This window comes from Alligator mississippiensis, chromosome 1, assembly GCF_030867095.1.
Source record: "Alligator mississippiensis isolate rAllMis1 chromosome 1, rAllMis1, whole genome shotgun sequence".
Classification (NCBI taxonomy): Eukaryota; Metazoa; Chordata; order Crocodylia; family Alligatoridae; genus Alligator; species Alligator mississippiensis.
This window is the reverse complement of record NC_081824.1, coordinates 12,539,678-12,562,679: the sequence shown is the minus strand read 5'-3', so window position 1 is coordinate 12,562,679 and position 23,002 is coordinate 12,539,678. Positions and strand designations below refer to the sequence as shown.

At 37.1% G+C, this 23,002-nt stretch overlaps 2 protein-coding genes across 15 annotated transcripts in view; one reads left to right on the top strand and one right to left on the bottom strand.

The window, feature by feature from the left end:
* The window catches only part of SUPT3H (SPT3 homolog, SAGA and STAGA complex component), a 434,721-nt gene that overhangs the window by 17,330 nt on the left and 394,389 nt on the right, over positions 1-23,002 (top strand). The gene's annotated exons all lie outside the window — the stretch shown is intronic.
* RUNX2 (RUNX family transcription factor 2) overlaps positions 1-23,002 on the bottom strand; it is a 288,575-nt gene that overhangs the window by 244,124 nt on the left and 21,449 nt on the right. The gene's annotated exons all lie outside the window — the stretch shown is intronic.

The window sequence follows — 23,002 nt, the reverse complement described above, 5'->3', positions numbered from 1 at the left end:
TTCCATGTGATAGCTTGCCTGACTCTCTAGCTGTATTTGTACATTAATGGAGGACAGCTTGCTCCCAGCTATGCATATGATCATAATATGCTATCTACTGTTTCCTGAAGTATGCTCTCCGTATTTGGCAGTTTAGATGGGATAAGTTACCTGACTCATTGAAGAGCACTGGAGAGGTAACTTTCCCAAAGTGGAATGAGATAAGGGTGGGAGTTTTGGAATATTGTAGTTGGGTACCTCGTTGTGATGTTTTTCACTGTGTAGCTGAAATGGGGAAATAGCATTGTTTGTTGTTTTTCATTTTTTTAAAACTATCTTTTAATGTAGAGGAGTCTGCCTGCTTGCTACAAATGCAGTTGTGAGGCATCTGCTATTTTGATTTCTTTCTTAGTTGTACTATGTTTGTGATGCACGTGGCCATATGGTGCCATTATTACTGTGACGTCATTTAGTACTTTAGGAAGTACTAAGCGTCACTTAGTGTACTTCTTTCTGGAAGTACTAAATGATGGCTCAGTAACAACCCCTACTGCACCATGCTAGTTGCACATGGTTATTTTTTTGCTGCTACGTCACTGTAGCAGTGCGCTATAACGAGGGAGCGTGTTGCTACAGTTTTTGCCCATTAACGTTATGTCGCCATAGCGTCAGGTGTAGATGTGACCAGTGTGTCTTCTGCATTTAAAAATGCATGAATTTTTTGGGGAGAAAATATATATTTTCTTCAATGCTAGCTATATATATATATATAAAAAAATTATACACCCAATGCTTTATGTAATATAAAAAAATTAATATATTAATATTTTAGTGTGTATGTGTGTGTATATATATACACTTTTATTTTTAATGGAGAGTAGACTATGCCTAGGGAACCAAATGTAGTTGTGCAGCTTTTCAGGTCAGTAGCTGAGGAGCCTGTATTTTATTTAATTGTATGCTTCCTGATTAAGTACTTTTGAAACTCCCCTCCCCGCCAGTATACACATGATTCCTGTCAGAATATAGAAGTTATTGTTGGCCATATAAATGGAAGAAACAGACGTTTTCCTTCTGTTTCAGACCTGGTGCAGTTACTACTTTAAAAGTCATTGACTTTTAAATAAAAAGCTATTGACTTTTATGACTCTTGTGTGTTCTGGGATAATATTTTTCATAAACAGCTCCATTGACATGGTAGGAACTGAAGAAATTCTTCCAGTACTATCAGTTTATTAAAATACATTTTTTTTTTTTTATTGTTAGAAAAAAATGTTTGCCTGGGATGGATCATAGAGAAATTGCAGCTGTTTCTCTTGGCATGCGTGTTATGATGAAGTTACCACTTTGTCAGAGCCCAGAAAGTTCTTTTAAAATCTGAAATTTTTTTTAAGCTACATTCTTTGGGAAGCTATAGGTTTTCCTTTTAAACAGTTTGTAACAGAGTTATGCTGACATCTTAAGATCTGCAGAAATGTTGGAGGGTGGAGGAATACAATGTATAAAATAGAGAACACTTTTGAAATGGAATTTAAAAGCTGAAGAGAAAATAATATTAGTTGTAGGATCACCTCGACTGGACAGTTTATAGGGCAGTGGGGGCTTGCCTGCCACAAGGTGAACGAAGCCCCTGCTCTGTGTGTCACTCTGATTCCCCTTTCCCTGATCTGTTGTCCTGCTCTCTCCTCCCTGCCCTATTTGCTGGCTGCATGTGCCACTTATGGCATGGATGCTGAGGGTTGGGCACCCCGATGAGAGTGTCCTTTTGAGAAGTTACTTGCCATTTTGCCTAAAAAGATGGCTGTACAACAACTAGAAGAGTTGTGGTTCTTACAAGTAAGGTATGAGGTGCTCCATGGGTTTCTGTTCAGAATGGCTTCTGAGACCTGGCACTAGCAGTGAAGAGCGTGCCATTGTTGATGGGGAAAGAAAGAAAGAGGTGGAAAGATGGAGAAGTGGTCGTTTGGGGCAAAGCAGTCAGTTAACTTGTTAGGTGGGCCAGACTGATTCAGTTAGAGGTGGAAAGATGGTCGGGTGCAAGGGCCCTGCTGCCACTGCTGCTTTTTTCCCCGTGGTGGTGTGGGAAAAGTGCCTGCTGCTGCTGCTTCCTGCGGTGGCACAAGAAAGTGACTGCTGCCAAAGTCTCATGTCCAGGGGACAGATAAAACTGTTCTGCGGGCTAGATCTGGTCTGCGGGCCATAGTTCACCAACCTCTGTCTTTTTTTTTTACTACTGTTACTCTAATTCAACAGTTATGTTGTACAGTTCTTCTCTCTCTCTCTCTCGATATAGATACAAATCATAGCAATCATTCAATAATATTAATAGGTGTTAATAAAAAAAGTTTACAATTATTTATTACAATAAGTATATTATATTACAATAAGTATATTAATTGGCATAATCAGTACTTTTTCCTTGCCTGCTATTATAATCATATGCCTTTGTGATGGCAAGTGTAGCAGATATACAATTACTAAACATTGAACTGTAGTAGTTTAGAAAAAAAACAACTTGTTTTCAGTAGGTCTATTAAGCTGCTAGCCGATGGTATGTCCTGAGGACAGACGTGGAAATGAGACTAGATTTTTTTTTTCTGTTGCTTAACGTTGCTCATGATAGTTGGATGAAGTAGAGCTAGAAATTAGTCCTTTATATCACCTGGAGCTCCAAATTTCCAGTTTGTTAACAGTTCAAGTCTTTTATCTGGTTGCAAGTTTAATGTAGGAATTGTTAATGGGGGACATAGGGTTCGGAGAAAGCACGTTGGTTGTCTGAATGACACTTTTTGATGAAACTGGTACTGTTTTCTAAAAGTTGGTCCAGAGCTAATGAACAGAGAGAAGAACTATACAAGTAGGTCTGAAGTTCTCTTAGCGGGGTTTCACAGCCTTTTTCATCTTGCTTCTGAGTCAGAAAATACTATCCTACTCTGTTCAGTCCTCAGCACTTAGCTCTTGAGTTAAGTCTGATTCAGAAGTATGTATACATCTGTAATTTTCAGCCTGTGAATTGTACTTTTTACTCTTAATTATCATGTTGAATGTATACACACGTACCATGGGTATGTATGTCAGTATATCGGAAAAAGTAAAAAAAAAATATATATATTTTTGTAAAGTTCATAAGAATACCTCTGGATATAAATCATATGTTTTCTCCAGTGATCAAAGTCCGCTTTAAAAACACAAAGGTGTGTGTTGTTAAAAACAAAAACAAATGCTAGTAAAATATTTTCCAGTTTTTCTGATGATGTTAGGGCTAATTAAAGTATTTGATTAAAGTACCTGAAGATTTTTTTATTATCAGTTTCACTATTAATATTAAATCGGTGTTAATAGCAGCTACAAACTAATTATGTTTTATATTGTTAATTTTGTTATATTTATGCACATTTTTTCAGGTGTAGTTAGTAGTTAAATCATTGACTGATATTTGGAGACATATGGAGGTAAATTAAAGAAGTGTAGCAAGCTGCTCTAGGCCACACACAAACACACATGCAAAAAATATTTGCAGAGCACTTGACATTGATATGTTTAGCTTTTAATCTTTGAGGCTTTTGTAATTATTGGATATTTGATCTTATAAACATTTAACATAACTTAATGCTATGTAGATTTTCTTTGACTCTCATATCCTTTATTTGTATCTGAGTATGTGACTAGGTAACGTTAGAGCTTTTAGTACAGCAGTAAGTGTTAAAAAATAATATAAAGTTTGAGCAGATCTAGTGCACTGTGTTTAGCTTGGTCTTATATCATCATTTTATTTGGCTGATCTACATCCTGTTTCCAAACTGTTACCTTCAGGTCAGTTAGATTTTAAATTATAGCTTCTGCTCAGGAGACCCACAGCCATGATGGTGTTTTTCATACTACACACGTTATTTGGTCCAAGTCATGTAGACGTATGCATATAGTATGACTTTCTGGAACATGTCACATTATAAATATGTATCTTGCACAATTTGGAGCAAGTTCCAGAGGATTATTTTAATTGAAGTGTCTTGACTTTTTATTGTTCATAAGCCCAAGACGTCCAACAATTGTAAAAAAAAAAAAAAAATTAGTAAGTGTATTAGTCTTTTGGGTATAAAAATTAAAAATGATTGTTATGTCAGACTGTGTCCAGTGATAAAAATCTTAACCGTGCATTCTTTATGCATCCAGGTCTTACTTTTGGGAGTTGAGTTCATTGGGAATGCTACATGTCAGTGTAACTATGAAAAAGTTAAATTAAAAAAATACTTTTCATGTATGTGACAAAGCTGCTTATTATGATTACTGTAATTATAGTATACAAATACCCATACTATACAAATTCAGGCTCTGATTCTGCAAATACTTATTCAGATATTTATTTGATTTTCTATGCCATCTTCCCCCAAAAAGGCTCAGGGCAGCATACAATAAAACAAAGTAAGTCATAAACCAGATAAAATATTAAAATAAGAGATAAAACAGTTGCCTTCCCTCTACCTCCCAACATTTAACCCTGCCTGCTAAAAGCCTGTCCCTGCAAGTATGTCTTACACAGCTTCTGAAAGATGTCCAGGTTCAGGCTGTTTTCAAGGAGAAAAGAGTTTCAAAGCTGACTACTGAGAATGACCTCCCAAGTACTTTTGCCAAATGATCTTAACTTAAACTTTTACACATGTGAATAATTCCATGGAAGTCAAGTGTCTGCAGGATTGAATTATCATTTCTTTAAAGGCCATTGAATTATGCTGTTTTAAAATAGCAAATTCAAATTTAGTCAGTGTCTTTTTGGCTTGCCTCTTATTGCAGTTGCTCTTTTGCTGAAAAAGGCAAGTGGAGGGACTCCTGCACACAGACTCGCTTGAAATCGTTGAGTCTGCAGGCATATAGAAGGATCTAAATTCCTGGAGTCTTTTGCTGAAACAGGGCCTTAAATAGTACTTAAATGTGATAGTTTTCTGATACCGAAATTTTTTTTGCAGTAAAACTGCAAATGACAATGAAACTAAAGCTTTCCTGAGGCTATGTAATAGAAGTGATTCGGGAAAAGGAGAAAAACTTTTGTAAGAAAAAGAGATGAATGCTTCTAGAAAGTTTGGGTGGCAAGACGGCTTCCTTAGCAGCTTCAAAAGGGCCACTTGGGACAGTTTACAGGTTTGCAGTCTTTGCAAGGTTTTCAGCGTTTCTAACAAAACACTAGGAAATGTACTGCAGGCAATAATCCTTCACTGAAAAAGAGGTTGACTGGATGACCTAAATTGGGTTTTCCATTTCTTAGCTTTCTGTTTCCTTGATTCAGTGCTGTTAATCTCATGGGGGAGAAATTAAAAATACTGTGAGATTTAAGATTTTTAATAAGGAGACACAGTTTAGAGCGTGTTCTTTCCTCACAAAACATAGCATTAATGAACTTGCAAAATATACATAAGTTAAGTTAGTAATTCCATGTTCAGTTTTTGTTGATATGCACAAACAATTTAGTTTATAGTCTTCTGATGTATGATATCAGAAACACTTTTTGATATAAAATTTCCTTATATATATAATTCCTTAACTTTAGCTCTTTTATAATTTGTATTATGCACGGTCCCAGCTTCAGCATATTAGAGGCAGCTTTATTTTCAACATGTATGATTTTAAGTCCAACAAATACAACTCTAAATACTGCTCTTCTAATATCTAAAAACAACTCTATTATCCTGTGCATGGTAAACCATATGTCAGCTTGTGCTATCCTAATTAAACATTGAAGGCACTAGAAAAACTATAACATTTTAATATTTTTAAGTAAGGATTTCTATTTTACTCTACATTTGTTGTCAAAATATTAATATTCTTTAAATGAATATTGTATGTAGAGGTTTTTTCTCAAAGTATGAAAGTATAGTACAGTGGCTCTCAACTGTTTTATTAGATACAAGGCAGCCCCTGGAAAATGCTAACCCTTAGTTTTTCCTTGTTTTTTTTGACCATGATAAAATAACAGAGCAGTTTTTTCTATTGCAAAGAATTCGGAAAGACCACAACAGAATTCCTGTTTGAAATTTCCTGAATTTATCTTGTGAATCATGTTTGTACACCTACCAGTGCTAACATGGCATGATCACATCGTTTGTGTGGCACTCTTGAAAGTCAACACCATTCTTGGTAAGAATTTGGCTTCTAATTCTGAATCATTATTGTACTATGAGTGAGAATCACAGGATAGGTTTGCCTGTTCCCTTTAAGACACTTGTGTGGATGCATTTAATAATTTATCTGAGTATCTGCTCTATGTTTGAAATAGAAATTCTATTTTTTTTCCCTTCTCCTTCCTCAGCCTGTAGGAGAAATAGATTTTGGTCTGCCCCCATGCCACTCTTTCCTCCCTCCTCATTCTTATTATGCATGAATTAAATTTATTTATGGAAAACTAAACTGAGTATTGCTGAACACAGTTTCTGGTCCAATCCGTAGAATTCACAGATTAATCATGAGAATAAAGCAAAAGTTATACTGAAAGCACTGCTTGCCCACTGCTATGCTGAATTTACTCAGTCCCTCCTCCCCTAGCAAGTAGGCACTGAGAGAGTTGACTTGCCTGAATGATCCTCCTCTACCAGAATATTAGTGTCCAGAGTGTGGTAAAAGCATTTGGATAAATAAGGAATAAAGGCCAGAGTTATAAGTTCCTAGACTTGGAAATGCAATTAAGACTGCTAATGCTGAAAACCTGTATCTCAGTATCTCACACATAAGCATCATGACCCTAAGTGAGATTGTGGCTCTTAAGAGTGAGGCTGTGAGCTTCAGAGAAACTTGGGCATAGCACTCAGGGTTGCACTTAAGGTTGGGTTGCAAATTTGACTAAAAATGGGGTCTTCTGCACACACAGATTGGGCACCACTGCTTTTATACATTTACAGTTCATGTGAAATCTGGTACTTTTTAAAAACCTGTTTTTAAAAGCTAAAACTACAGGCCATGTTTACACATGTGCTTTACTGTGGAGTAAAGTGTCACAGTCTACACGTGAGATGGTATTAGGTTGCAGTACACCATCTTATGCCAGCGTAATTTACTGCAATTAAATGCATGTGTCGATGCAGACTGCAGACATAAAATGTGCCCGGGTAGCCCAGTCAGTCAGGGTTCAGACTCCTGCCTGCCACCTAGCCACACAGCTCTGAACTTTCAGACCTTTGTGTCCTAGCCAGCCCCTCTGCCACGCAAGGTCACCATACTGGAGCCGACCCCCATCCCTCTCCCCGGTGCTCCTTCCCAGCCTGGGGCTGCTTCACCTCAGCTTAAATTGCTCCTGTCCCTGGTGCATATGTAGATGCTTCACCCGGGAGTAGTTTACTTTGGCTCAAACTGCTCTGGAGTTTATTGCTTCATATCAATTTAGATGTATAGATGTACTCACAGAGATGGTCTGTTAGCTTTACTTAGGTAACACTAAATTAGGTTAAGAATGCATGAATCTGTCATGTTTTGGTTTTTATTAGAGTATGCCTGCTAGGAAACTGTAATATTAGGCACTATAGAAAGGTCTACAGTATGTAAGTGTATGTATAAAGTAGCATCAATTGGCAGCACATACAAGAGTTAAGATTAACTTTCAATTTCCTGTCTAACCAAGTGCTTTTCAGTTGCTTATAACTTTCTCTGACAGATGTTTTGGGCAGAAATGTTAGTCCAAATAAACTTTAAAAAATGTAAAATTGGTTCAGCTATTTTTAGGTTAAAGAGAATAAACTTTCTTTTTAGAAGTGTATGATGAAATAACTCAAAGGGTTAAAAGTAGAAACTTTTTGTTAAAAAATCATTTGCAGATCTGAAAAAGTTCCATGGCTTTGTTTATTATAGGAAAAACGTACTGGTTTAACTAAATATTTTAAAAATCAATCTAGTTGCTTTAAAGCAAATACTTAATGTAGGCAGCCCTCAGACCCCTTTAAATGTATCTGCATGAGGGGTTTAAATGTAGTAAGTAGCTCAAACTTAAACCTGTTTTAATTACAACAGTGCAGTTCCTCTAATAAATAAAAGATCCTGGTTTTGAGCAAAGTTTGAGCAAATCAGTCCTGCACGTTTAGGCTAGGGACAGAAATGACACACAAACTGAAATAAGTGATTGAAAGCCAGTTCAAATCTGTAACACAACAGAAGTGCACATAAACCACTTTAAAAATGGCCGAAACTGGTTTAGGATAAACCTGGATGGATGTAGGATCAGGCTTGAAACTGATTTAGGTTAAATCAGTTTATTGAGCTTCTGTCCCAGATCCCCTCCTGATTCATGTCATCTCAGTCCCCCAGCATCCCAGAATGCTTTGCATCTCCCCTGCAACCTGCGTGCCCCCCCCCCCCGTGTTGGGTGGGTGCGCTAGCCTTGGCCCAAGCTGTCTGCTCCAGCTGAGCAGGGAGGTGTGCTCTAGTGCCCCTTCAGCTTCTGACCTGGGCCACTGCAGGCACGTGGCTGCATTTCCAGAATCAACAGTGAATGTCTGTTCATTTACTTATCAGTTCAAACTTAGGCAAACCTGTAAAGATTGAATCGATTCAGCCTCGGGCTTTTGGATAATCTGTACTTAGAGGTATGGTTATTTTGAAATGAGAGAAATTTTAGGCATTTATGAAGTGGGATCTTGACTCTGCTAAGTCGCTTCAGATGAGTATCGCCTTTAGGGAATAATGGACAATTGATCATTTCTGTTAATTATGTAGCAATTATCCCTAGAATATTTCACTGTGTATGATCATTCTCGCATAATTGGTGTTTTAAAGATAAGGCCTGGTTAAGGTTGTTTAGAAGACTCTGGTAAGTATGGTATTCAGGAAACATCAAAGCTGTTCACTTTGGTGCCTTCTGAATTGTTCCTGTAAAATCAAAGTCTCCTGAAATGAGGCCTGCTACTTCAGTTAAATCAGGCTAGACCAGAATTGTATGCTTTACATTTTAGAAGCACAACAAATCTCATAGCTAGGCACTGACTAGCATTAAAGGTTGTACAGTGACCAGATCTCTTTTTCCCCTCTCCCTCACCCCAACTCCACATACCTCTTAATAAAACAAATGGGGAAATTCTGTGTGAAAATTAGCAGCAATGCACTGTTAAAACTGAGAAATGAACTGCTTAACCCAAGAAACTGCAGAAATTAAACTCTAGAATTTATGCCCCTTTTTGGTGGCTTTGACTGTTTCTTTGGCGCCAAAGAGAAATGGAGAGAAGATGAGGTCATGGCTCTGTCCTGGCTTACTAGCTTAATTTCATACTGTCAACTATGGTAGTTCATGAGCAGATGACCCTGATACCTGCATAATTATACCTACAAGAAAAAGGTTAAAAAAAAAAAAAAATCGGTAGTATCCAGCAATCTGTAAAAGAGTGTTTTAGTTGAACAAAACCTTCTTTTTCACTCTTTAAAATAAGTAGGTAACACCCTTGCATAGATTGTATGATCACCAAGCTAGATAGAACTTGGATAATTAAGAGCATGCCTCAAACTTAAAGAACTACCACAAATAAATGACTAATTGGAGTCCACAAACTCTGGCAATAATTCAGTCTGGAGGTCAGATCAAAATGAATATTTAGCAATTGCTGTTTGCTTGCTGAAGAAAATTACATGACTGGAAAAAAAGGACCTCATGGTTTTTGATTATTATTTTTTTCTTTTTCTAATTGAGCATCAGCATACTTCAGGAAATGTGAATTAAGAACATCGCAAAAATAATCCCCATATGGCAAATCCAAGAGCCTTTAAACCAGATAAATTGGAAGTAACAGTCTCTTTGTGGCTTCATATTGCAGTCCCACTGTAGCATACCCAAAGGTGCCTGATAGATACTGGCTATATGACTAGAGATGTACAGCTGCTGAGTTATGTATTGTTTTGTTTAACAGTAATAGATATCATATACTATAAATATTTAATTCATTTGTGGTTTGTCTTGTACTAAAAAGGCTGTAGTTCCAGATGTGCATATTTCATATTGTGCTCATTACAAAACTACACAACAGGTACTATAAAACAAAGCCAATTAAAGATTTGGACATGGGGAAGATGAAAAATTTTACAAGCTAAATGTAGACCGTTTTTAAATAAATTTATTTTCCAGCCTTTTAGATAACTTTTAAAAAATATATTTTTCATATAATATATTTACAATGTAGAAGTTGCTAGCCAAAGGAGATGTTTTCTGTCCAATAATATAGATGGGACTTCTGAAATGAGTTTCTTGGGTTTCAGTAGCCTTTACTAGCTGAGTAATTCAGAAGAGGTAATACAATCCTAAAAGCAGAAATACTATCAACTGTTAGAACAGTTTTGAATGCCAATGTATGCAAGAACATGGGAGGGAATATTGTTTTATCAAATCCATGGCTCCACATAAACTGAAGGAAAATAAATTGGGCTGCAAAATAAAGAATAGGATTTTCTGTCAGCTGATTTGTTTCCTGAATCGTATTAGAAAATACCTGCATTTATTGTCTCTTCATTACTTTGCCTGAAGATACTTGCTGGCTGCTTTGCTTTTTAGGATTTATGGCTGTTAGTCTCTTTCAATTCCAGTTTGCTGTATTCTACTGCTTCACAGTGTGGGAAAAGGTTTTTTTTTTGTTTGTTTTTTTTTGTTTTTGTTTAAAGTGAACTGGCTTTTGTTACTTTCCGTTTAAATTAAACACAAACTTGTTTGGTAAGATAATTTATTCTTTTTTCCCTGTTTTAACAGAATTTAGTTTTATAGCATGACAAAGATGAAAACTCAAGGAATCTGTTATAAAGCAGCAAGGTTCTGAGAACCCGCAGGTCTCATTGACGTACCTAGGAATTGTGGGCATTGTTGCTTTTGAAGAGACATGCAAGATCTTCAGTGTTTGGGGAGGGGGCAAATTATTAATGTGTAGTGCAATTCTTAAAGGTACCTGTGTTGGATTGTCTGCTTTCATTGAAGTAAGTCAAGGTAATATTCCTGGTGATTTCAGGGAGATCTGTTAACAGCCAATGCTTTGAAAAAGACTGATTTTTTTTTTTTTTTTGTCATGGGTGCTAAAGTATTCTTCTGCTATTAAAATCATTGGCTATGGAGAGTCTTCATTTCCTCTGAAAACCCGGCCATTTTTGTTTGCTTTTAAAATAAAGAAATGTGCCTTTTGTTGTAGGTAGTAATTGAGCTATACAGAATAATGTAGTGGCATGAGTGAGGAAATACACACTACCTATAGCTTATTATTTAGGAAATGTGATGTATTAAATGCTCAGCTTTCTGAGATCTGTACAGTTAGCAGTGGGTTGGGTTATTTTTGTCTGTTATAATTTAGCTACATTATAGGCCATTTTGACGCCCACTTAAAGCTGGCTAATCTAATTACTCATTGTCTGAGTCATTCATATTGCATGTTAATTACAGAAATATCCAATATGTGTTCTGTACTGTCTGCAAAAATAATTTAATTGTGAACAGGTTTAAGATGCAAAAAGAACAGAACACTTGTTTTTACAAATATATTTCCGTTAGCTTTTTAATTGTACATTATGGCATTTAGATGCTGCTATATCATACCTTTTCCTGGTACTTAAACATGTAACTTGTTATCCTGACTATTTTAAACACAAAAAATGGGTTATGATGCATGGGTTATCAGCACAGCTGTGTGATTTGTGTCTCTGGGTGCGTTGACACGAGATGCTATCTATGTCTCTGTAGCTTGGTGCTACAGTGATGTAGCGTTGGCAGGCACGAACCGTGCTGCTGGCGCTACTGCACAATAGCTCATTGCTACTGCTCAGTGGGGCCGGAAATGACCCATGTGGCGCCAGGACTGCACAGTACTGGTGGCTACTGCGCAGTCATTTAGTACTTGCAGTCAGGTGCATGTGTAGACATGCTCTCTGATGCTGGACCATGTTGCTGAGAAATTATGGCATGAGTCTCTTGCATTAGTTGTTAATGGATTTCCCTGTTATGCCAGAATCCCTTATCAGGGTTGTGTTTTGAATGTAAAACAAGCTAAGCATGTTTTAATCATGGATTTTCATTCAACCTCCATGTACAGACTCAGTTCCTCTGCCAGGTAAAGTTGTGTTTTGGGAGTATTGATTTTTTGCACTGGCTTAGTTTTCTAGGAACTCCGAACACGAGGCCTTTCTTGGTTCCATTATAATAAGTGAGCAACTGCAGTGGTGAGGGAATTATGCTGGATGGGAAGGCTAAAGGATGGTTTTAATAGAGCGGTTCAGGATTTTTATATAATATACAATACAAATGAATAACACACTTCAGAATTGTTGAGTATTATTAATTCTGCCTTCTCTACTCATCCGTTGGTGCTAAACCCACATTATATCTTTCAAAGACTTGGGTTATTTTCATGGGATTTGCTTATCTTTATCTCTTGTTTTGTTTTGAAGCCGATCAGTCACATCTCTCACTTTGGGTAGTTAATTTGGGATGATATTGGGAGGAAACGGCAGAAATGATTTGGCCTGGGAGTACACCGGTTAACCAAACTGTAATTTGGGGTTGTAAGGAATTTCTCCATCCTATACTTGTTTACCATATTTGAACTGAGAATTTTGCTGAGATTGCATTGTGCAAAAATAACCAGTTAACCAGTTGAGCTAAAATCTTGCCTTCGGAAATGACATTTAAAAAGCAGTAAAGGGACAAACAAAGGACAGTAATGGAAAGATCGGATGCCTGTTTACCCTTCAGTGTTTTAGTGTATATTTTGGCCTAAGGGTTAGAGTTGTAAGCTACAGCTAAGAAGCAAAACTACATAGAGAGAGCCTTAGGAATTCCTTTTCTGTGCTGCAGCTGCAATAGGACTGTATTGCAGACGGGGATGAAGTAAAGAAAAAAAAGTTAATACTTGTGACTGTTTGCTGCTGCACAGCCTTTGTAAGTTTTTTGAGGCAAGGATTGTACTTTGATTCTGTGTCTGTCGAGTGCCTAACATACTGGGATTTGGGTCTCTGACTAGCTCTTCAGGCTGCCAGAATACAAATAATGATCAGTGCATGGCAGGGATTGGGTTGGTTGGTGTGGAAACCATCTACAAATTAATATCCTTTCAGAACATTTTATTACAATTTGTTCAAAAGTGCCATTTTTAATACTGTGGGAAGATACTGTTTTAAGTTCTGCTTTTTCCCCATTAGAAAATGGTGTGAACTTCGGTCTTTCTAGAGAGAGCAATGCACCTTTTTGTCAGACAAAAGATGTTCTCCTGGCTCTTGGGAGATCTGTGTTAGATCTCTGATATCTAACTGCTCTGCTCAGTCTGCGAGGGATGTAGGGAGGAAAGATTTTAATTGAATATTGTGGCCATCCCTGAATCAGCGTGTTACACCTGTGAACAAACTGCTGTGGGATCCTTTCAGTAACATATTTTGAAACCTGGTTTGTACTCTGAATGATCTCAAAAGACATGCTGGAAGAGAATTTTTGTATGTGGAAGAGCTAGAAGGATCTAAAATTGGGAAACATTCTTTAAAATTGTACAGATATAATTTGAATACAAGTGGGAACGTTTTCTGTTAAATTTAGGGTGGGGGTAAGGCTACTAAAAGAGGCAAAACAAAGACAAAGTATATTTACTATCGCAGTAGGACCATGCTATTTCCTCTCAACTCTTGCCATGGTGTATGGTGCTTTACTGTTTTTTCATACTTGCTATAATTGTTAATTTATGTCTGCACCATTTATCATTTTCTTACACTATGTATGTTCTAGTATATTGATGCTCATACTAGATTGGAAAGAGTACAGGTTTAGCTTCCCAGAGCCTAAATCCTAGTCTAGATGTTTTCGTGGGATAAAACTAAGACTAACGCATGATGGAATTAAAACTTCACAAAGATGAAAGGGGAACAGTTTATCTCTGAGAAACCTCTACAACCTCCTCAATACAGAGCTGGACTGCTGGCGTTATGTACTATGGGCCTTACAAGAGTTATTCCTCTCTAATGGTTTACACTGTCTGAATTTGGACTGCTTCAGTGAACATTGTGTTCTCATTTGGAAGGGTTTGTTATAAGCATGAGGACTAGAAAATGTGGTTAGAATCCATGCTTGGTTGGATTATATCTTCTAAAGAAACTAATTTAGGGAATCCCCCATTTGTCATATGTGACTGGATTTTTCAAATTCTTCACAGGACCCTTCTTCAGGAGTTCAATTAATTGCAATTTAATTTAAAAAAAAAAGAGCTGAAGTTAAGCATTTAACTAGTGTGTATGTTCTCTAATGTCAGAGCTCTTGATTTCTGCCCCCCTTCCCTCTCCCTCTCCTCCTCCAACAGGTCAAATCTAGTATAGCTTTTGGATGCAATTGGTTAAATCTGTTCATGTATGGGCTCTGTTCTGTACACTAGGAATTAAATTGAGATTGGTTAAAATGCACACCATTCTATTCAATCATGCCTTCTTAAGTAATGAGCTGTAATTTTTAAAAAATAAGTCTACTAAGGGAAAAGCTAAGTTACCCAGTTGTTGCTACTAGTATGCTAATGTATGCATTTGTAGAGCTTGCTTAGTACTTTTATGCAGCATATGCTAAAAAGGGTACATACTGGTGAATGGCAGAAAATAAAGGAACCACTTCCAGTTTTTTCAAGTCCTGTGATTGAATTTCATAATATTAAACATTGTACAAATATACAATTTAAATATTGACACAAACTTCTGTGCTCACGTATACCAAATAGTCGATGTTTTAGAAAAGCTGTTACATGATGCATTAAACAGTTAGGCAAGTAAAAGATTCTGAATTTTCCAAAAGAACTGTTTTATTTAAGTGAAGGTGAGCACAGGAAACAGGTCTTTCTCCAGATTAAGTCAGATGCTATTAAGTTAATTATATGTCTTTAACATATGCAGCTTTTTTCACTGTAATATGTTGCAATAAGTTAGTACCAGCAGACTGAATCTGAAAATCAGACTTAATTAGAGCTGTGTTTGACCATGACTGGTAGACATGTCTCTTCTTATTGCTTAAATCTTTATGCTTCATCTGCGTACATCACTGTTATCTCATTCTCCTTGTTTTAGTAAAGTCTGACTTGACAGCAGAGATTGTACTGTGTCACTACTTGATATTGTTGTGGAACGTTATTCACCCTTGTGGAGCAGTCCAGACACTTTTATGTAGTTACAGTGCCTACTTATATGTACCTTTGATGTAATACACAATTGCAATAATTACAATTAAGTTACATCAAGAATTTACCATTTAAAGACTGGATTATAACCAGACCCTGCATAGATGAATAAGGTTGGGAGGAGGTGTTGGGCTTATTCCTTTCCTTCCATTTGTGTCTGCATGTAATGGCAGGGCAGTTTTGAAGCATTTGTCATGCACCAAGTGGAGGGCTACTTTTGGCCTGTTTAGGAGCTACCCCAAAGGTCTTGAGGAGCAGATATTATGCTTTTTAAAACAGTGATCTTGAACCAGGGTGTTGCGAGATCCTGCTAAGGGTGACATGCGGTAGTAGCAATCCGTAGATGTTTGAATGCCTAACATGATTCGCAAGATAAATTTGGAGAATTCAAACAGGAATCTGTAGTGTCAAAAACACTCTGACTTGTAGTTTGCCTGAGTTCTCTGCAACAGAATTGCTCTGTTTTTTCCATAGTCAAACACTAAGTGAAAGCTTAGAGCTGACATTTTCTGAGAGGTGTCTTGGGTGTAAGAGGTTGAGAACCACTGCTATAAAACACTACAGAGATCCAGATCCAGTGTATTCTAGACCTTTTGCTTAATGGCACATGTCTCTGCCTGCACGGATATAGGACTGCCTCTTCAGAGGCACAAGAGAACCCTTAGCAATAAGAAAAATGTTTTGCATTATCATTTTACTTATCCTGAAGTAAATTACTTGGAGTCTTCCTTGGTCTGTCAGGTTGCAACCCTCCCTTCAAGCAGCATAGCTGCCATGTTGTTTGCTAGAGCTCAGCTAACTAATGCTGAGTAGGATAAATGTGTCTCAGTTCTTATTTATCAGGCTCTTTGGTGCCCCAGAGTATCTAACTATGTGGTCTTAACCTTAGTCTTTCTTTTTTTTTCCCTCTTCTCCTTCCATTCTATTATGTAATACTTGGTTAAACCTTATTTTCAGATTAGATTGTAATCTCTAGCCCCTAAAGAATTAGGTCTTCCAGTGGATTTGTACAGCACCACACAGCAAAACACAATCACAATATTTACAGTTGAGTTGCATCAACAATTTAGAAAGGGGTCAAATTCAATGCGTTTCTAAGTACTGTCGTGATAAAAATAACCTCTTTCTGGCCGCAGGGGATGAGGTCTGCTACTTTCTAGCTTTGTCATTAAGTAATTAATAGGTAGCAGCTTTGCTTGACCCTAAAGGGCTGAAAACTGCTAGAATCTGTGCTCTGCTCTGATGTGGAAAAAAATCAGCTTTAGTTTTCCCAGACTTCTGTGGGCTCTTAGAGAACAAGTTCAAAATCGTAATTTTGACTCTGCTGCTTGAATCGATTTCTTACTTGCTCGTATGTCATCAAACCTTTGCATTAATTTTTTTCCCCCCTTCATCTGATGTTCCCCTTTGCCACCCCCAAAAAGGAGCATGAATTAGTATGTGCTTAGTAATATACTTTTTATTCTACAAATTAATATTGACGGTTTTTATTTGATAGCTAAAATGTTAGCGGTGATGTGCTTTTGTAGCTAACCCCTCCCCAAAAAAGACCAAACAAAACCCAACAAAAACCTAGCATCTAAAATGTGCAATCTACACTCAGAGATACATTTTCCTTTCAAAATGTGCTGAACAAACAACTTGTTTGCTTCTCTGATTTACTGGTAGTAGTGCTGGTAATGTATTTTTTTCTTTGTTTGGTTTGCAGACAGCAAACCACAAACAATTTATGGTGTAAGCATCAGTAGTATCTGACCTAACATTCCCTTCTCCGAGTGATAATGTTTCCTTGTAACTTATTTTTAGTTCAGATTTGTTTTTTTTCTCCCCTGAAGTAATATGATTTGTACAACCTTTAGAAAACTGAGTAGCTGTGGTTTTTGAATCATCCTCTGTTTCTAGTCTGAATGAGTATTTCAGAAGAAGCACTGGATCACTGGTTTAAAAAAAGTCTCAGTAAGAGACAACATTGAAGACCCTTAGCAGATTGTGTAGTGTCTGTGGAGGGCACAATGTGTTAGAATAATCATTCTTTCATTTGAGCTATTCTTGTATTGTTAACAGATGTCCCGTTGTTTCATCTGACTGTGATTCAGAGTCATTTGGATAAAATATTTTTGAAGTGCTCTTAGTACAGAAATAAAGCTGAGTACTAAATATGAAACTATGGTAAGACTTAGCTATGAATCAGTCTGTATTTGTCTGCTTGTTTTGAGTATCAAGCTTGTAATATGCATAATGCAGTTCTGGATGTTGACAATAAATACAACATGAATAAACATCAGGGTTATAAGTTGATATTTTAAAAAGAGGATAGTATGTGATTGAATTATGATTCTAAAGTAAATCCCATTAGGCACTTTTAATAGTGTGTTGGAACAGAGAGGTAGGTAGGTTTCACGGTAAATTTCCATACTATTGTTATAAAAATAAAGCTTTTTGGTATAAAAAAAGACCCCTTGGGTCTGGAAACTTCATGGCAGGGTGAGTGTCAGTAATTTTAATGGAGTCCTAGCAATTAATACTGCTGCTGCTTACCATGCTGCCAGATTTCTAGATGCACGCAGAGTCCTGTGGGCCATAACTCGGTCTCCATGAGCTATATACGTGTATGCGTCTTGAGGGTGAAGATTTTTTTTTTTTTTTTTTAAACGAGTACCTAAATCTGGTTCCAGAATCCATATTTACTTTTGAAAATCATGGCCTTTATTTTTAGGTTCTTCTTGAAGTATAAATGATGCATGTGCCTGTGTTTTCAAGCTTTAGATGAGACCTCTGATTTATGGCAGCTGTGGAGATGTATGATATCTCTGTGCTCTATTACAATTGTACTCTCTCTCACCCTGTTTAGGCTCATCAGTTGTGACTTCTGATTATATTTATTTATTTTTGTAGATGATCATAAAAATCTTATATAGCATATTTGTGTTTGCCCATAGAAATATAATTTATACAACTATAGCAAGTGCTGTAAAGCATCTCATGTTTCTGCTGATATATTCCAAACTGTATTAGCTTTGCTTTTGATTTTTGAAGGCTCAGTTGTGCCAATCAGGTTTTGTGCAACTCTGAGCCATGTTCATCTGTATTAAGTAGTAGAATAATTTGCCATAAACTTGTGCTTAAAAGAACCTAGACGTAGTAATGGTAAAAGGTGTCAGATTTAGAGCGTTAGCAAATTCCTCTCCCATTGGACTACACAGCAGTTTTTTGAGATGGCCCTAAAATACGGACTGTCTAGATTCCTAAAGAGTATTGTTGACTCGGGGATGAGCAGAAAGATGGTATCTTTTCTGACCTCTCTTAAGATAGAAAAATCGCCCATCACTTATACTGTCAGAAGCATCTAAAAAGATGGGCCAAGATTTTCCAAAGTAAATATGGATTTAGAAACCAGATTTATGCATTTTTTTTTTTTTAATTGTGGCTCTTTGTATATCTAGCATAGCTATGAGCATAACGTATATTCATGAATTTTATCCTCTCAACTGTTCTTTAAGCTTATACTTTGCATTGAGATTTAGAACTAGTAATAGTGTTTTACAGTGGGAGGAGTGAGGTTTACTCAGCAAAAGTTAGCTGAGGTGGAACTCCGACTGATAGACTAGCTTTTACTATAGCAGGTGGGACATATTTTGTCTGCTGTTTAGATTTCTTAGCACCTTACATAACGTTTGCTCTATTTTATAGCCCATGGGTTTTTTCAACAAGTTGGATTGCATTTAAGTAACTCATGTATATGTCTTGTTGTAGGAAAAAAATGATTTTCTTGCTTTGTTCATGTAGCCCAGCTAAAACAAGTGGGTTACTGGATGTTAAAAAAAAAAAAAAAAAAAAAAAAAAAGAGAGAGAGAGAGAGGAAAAAGGAAAATTTGATCCCTATAATTCTGTATGCTTGCAAAAGTGAGCGACATGTCTGTGGCACTATAGACAAGGGTTAATAGCTAACACTAATAACATTACACATGTATTGCCACGATGCTTAGAATATACTGTATTTAGTCACCTTTGCCGGACAGTTGGCAGCAGATTTTTAATAGCACACCACCATAGTAGTAAAGTGCCATATCTCTTTTTCCTACACATAGGCACGCTTGGGGCATGTGAAACCTATGCACACCTTGGGCAGACCTGTCTGGTGTCATGTGTCTTTTGCAAAGTTCATAAATTAGCTGGGTTTGTTGTTCCTTTATGCATCTTGGGGAAACTTTTTATACTTTGGAAGAGACAAAGCTGCAACCCTCACAGCTTTTTGTGGCTGAAGAAAATATATATCGGAAGCAAAGAAACTAAGTTACAGTTTCAGCTTTTCCTCTCTGCGTTGTTTATTTTTCTGAGCTTATCTATAGTTTATCAAAGTAGACGAATGAAAGTCAAGTATGATTCACCCTTTTTACAGATAAAATAAATGACAGTTTGCACAGGATAATTTTAGGAAGACCTGGGAATAGGACCCTAAGTTTTAATAAGATGACTGAAAGTTTTTATGTTCTTTCCCATGTTGCCTTTAAAAAAGAGCATGGCAACGCGTGCAACTTTTCTATGCTGCCTTGATGGAACATTTTTAAATGCAAAGTTTATGCTTGCTTATTATGTGTGGGAAATCGGGAGAAAACTTGACTTTCAGTTGTAAAACCTACTATTTTTAACAGCAGTGTGTGCATCTCATGAACTCACAACGCATTTGAATTTGTCTGCAAAATGCGTGTTCTATAGTACTCTCTTTAAGGAAAAAAAATACTTTCCTGAAAGATGAAGAAATTCATAGTATGAAAAACTCAAGTAATTAATCCACAGAAATTGTGTGGCTTATATAGTGGAACATCTAGCTTTCTTACCAGGTATTACTAATATGGTTCTGTCCTGGTCAAGTGGTCTTACTCTAATGAGTGAATAGTTCCTTTCACATAGCTTGTATGTCTATTTAAGTTGATGCAACTTTGAGTAGTATTGTGCTATTTAAATATAAAATGCTATTTTCTTAATGAAATACAACAAAAAAGACCAGACTTGGAAGGCTATACTACATATTCAGTTAGTTTTCTTACCCTTGTGCTCCAGTGACTATTCCCATAAGTTAACACACCCTCCACTCCGTTTAAGATTCATTTGAGTTGCCACACAAATTAAGCTCTCCTTATTTCTGAGCTTCTCTTAAAATACTGAAGAGCTTACTAAATTTTGGATGTATAAACACGTCTTGATCATTCCCTTGGTGATTCTCAGAGGCTTGTAGCAAATATTTAGAAATGATGTGCATCCCAGATAAAGTAAGCACAACAAGATAATGATTTTGTATCTTGCTAATCTAGGCTTCTGTGTATTTGTTTCAGCCCCTCATATGTGGCTTCAAGTGGGTGCTTGTTTTGGACTTGCTTTTAAGTAGGTGCCATCCTGCTGTCAAACTTGTTCTTTTTATTTCCTTTTCCAAACAGTTACTTCATGTCTACCTACCACCACATGCCTTGTTCTGTATCTCTTGTTGCTACTTTACTAGCCTTTTTTATGTAAATGTGAACTGACAGATATCAAAAACACTTGCTACCTTTATAATACTACACCAGGGATAATCTCCATTTTGGTTTATTTAGGGGAGGATGAAACTCATTTATTTCTTTATTGTAGGAGAAAATGTTAGGATGCTGAGACCGCTTTACTGTTAATCATAAAAACGCAGCTGTCCCTATGGAGTGAAAACATTCACAAAGAAAACCACCTGTTACATCCAAAACTGAAAGAATATTTATTACAGGTGGTTTTCAAGTTAAAAATACACAACTAGACCAGTGGGAAATAGTTGTTGGATTGGAGATGGGTCATAAGTCATTCTCAGCACATTTTAAAACCCCAAAGTTAAATCTTTGAATACTGTACAACAGTAAAAACTTTGCGCTGACTACTGAAATGCTTTTGCCTATAGTTTGCTGCATCACTCTGCAATAAAATTGTTTTCCAGACTGAAGATTGCTTTACCTGTTGTATGTATTTATTTTGGTGCCAGATTAAGAGCCCAAGTTTCATGCTAAATCCTCATTTCTTCCTTTTGAAACATGCATTTTTTCCTCCACTGGTTTTACCTACGTGTCTTAATTTTTGTTTTGCTGGTACCACCTGTACAGGGAAATAGAGATTTAGGTTTCACAATTAATCTTTGGTTGTTTTGGTGATTGTGCCAGCGGTGCTTGTTATGACTAGTGTTGGATTTGGGAATGGAGTTGCAACTAAACTGTTGTGACCAGCTTGGCTCTTTATGACCTGGGCTGAGTTTTTGAACTGTTAACCAAGACCTCAAAGACTGTGATGGTATCTCTTCAGATGTCCATTTTCCCAAAGTTCTTTCTTTCTTTTATTTATTTATTTATTTATTTTATATATATGGACCCTTTAACAAGCTGGCAGCATTCAGACTGCAAGATGAGGGTGCAAAGTTTATAGAAAACAAATGAAGAGCAATTCTGGTTTAAAGCTGGTGGGCAGGGTTTACTCAGGGGATGCTCTCCAGCTGTTTTGTGCTACTTGGGTGTTTTGAAAGAGGCTGTAAATGTGGCTTAACTAGCTAGTTAAATTTTCATCTGCTTTGTGTCATCCAAGTAGTGTAAAACAGCTGGGGCATGCCACTTGATGTGGACAAAGATTATCTCCAGATAGACCAAATGTTCAAATTTTGTCTTTTGCAACTTTAATTCTTGATATTGTAGCTTTTATTAATGCAGAATTAAAAAGGGGAGGTGTATTTGTAATATTATCACATGTGGAAACACTGTTCATTTTTTTTCCAGCATTTACAGGGACTTAAATTCAGATATCAATGTGGGGTGGGTGGGGGAAGCTTGATGATTTGCAATATAAAGAAAAAATGGGCCTCTGTGTGTGGGTGTGGTCTAACAGAAGCCTGTGAGCCTTTTCACGTTGTCTTATATTAAAATTTCAAGTTTTCTTTTCCTTTGAAAGAATCTTGTTACTAAAGACTGAGTGAAATGGTGACATCGCAGGAATTGAGGCATTAATAACAGAAGCGCAGCTATAATATGCTAGGCGCAAGTCTTGGATGGATGATAGACAAAAGTCTGAGCAGCTCCTGTGGGAAGAGGGGATGTCATTAACCAAGATTAGCACTTCAAGGATGCCCTAAACACGCAGTGGCACAAGTATTTTACTGGCCAGCTTTTCAGCTCTTAGTGTCATTAATCCTTTCTGTTGCAGCCTAGGGCATAATAAGTAAGTTTATCAAGTGTTTTGAACAGCAACCAGTGTGTGTGTGTGTGTGTGTGTGTGTGTGTGTCAGCAAAAGCAACATTAGGCAAAGCAGGCCAGCTTCCATGTTGAGTAACTATGCAGATTTTGTGACAAAAGATGCTTATTGTGCATACTCCTGCACAGTCATCTGTGACCCCATTGGGCTTGACTTCAGCACCATCATCCTGACCACAAGAGATTCATTGATGACTATGACAAATATCCTCTAAAACTGTCAAGTGTTCCACGTTTCCATCCTTTTTTTCTTGCTGGGCATAGAAGTGTAGTGATGGAAATGTAGGGCTGAAATGGCCCTCAAGAAATCATTTCCAACCCGCTGCATTGAAGAAAGATCAGGTATACCCATGGCAGTGGTATAGCTAGCAGTGGGTAGTTATAGTACCCCAGATGGTACAAGCCCCACCTGCTGGCTACAGGCTGGGTGGGGTGCTAGAATGATATTAGGGGACTGTTTGGTTTAGGCTTACCCCGGGGGCTTTTAACTCCAGCTGCAGAAATTGGAGGCACAAATCCTGTTGTCAGTCTCTTTCCCCCTCCCCTGCTGTGGGGCTAGCACCTACTGTGTTATCTTTTTCACATCCACTGCAGAATTAAGGCTTTTATAAGTTTCCACATAAGTTGGGAGCAACTATAAG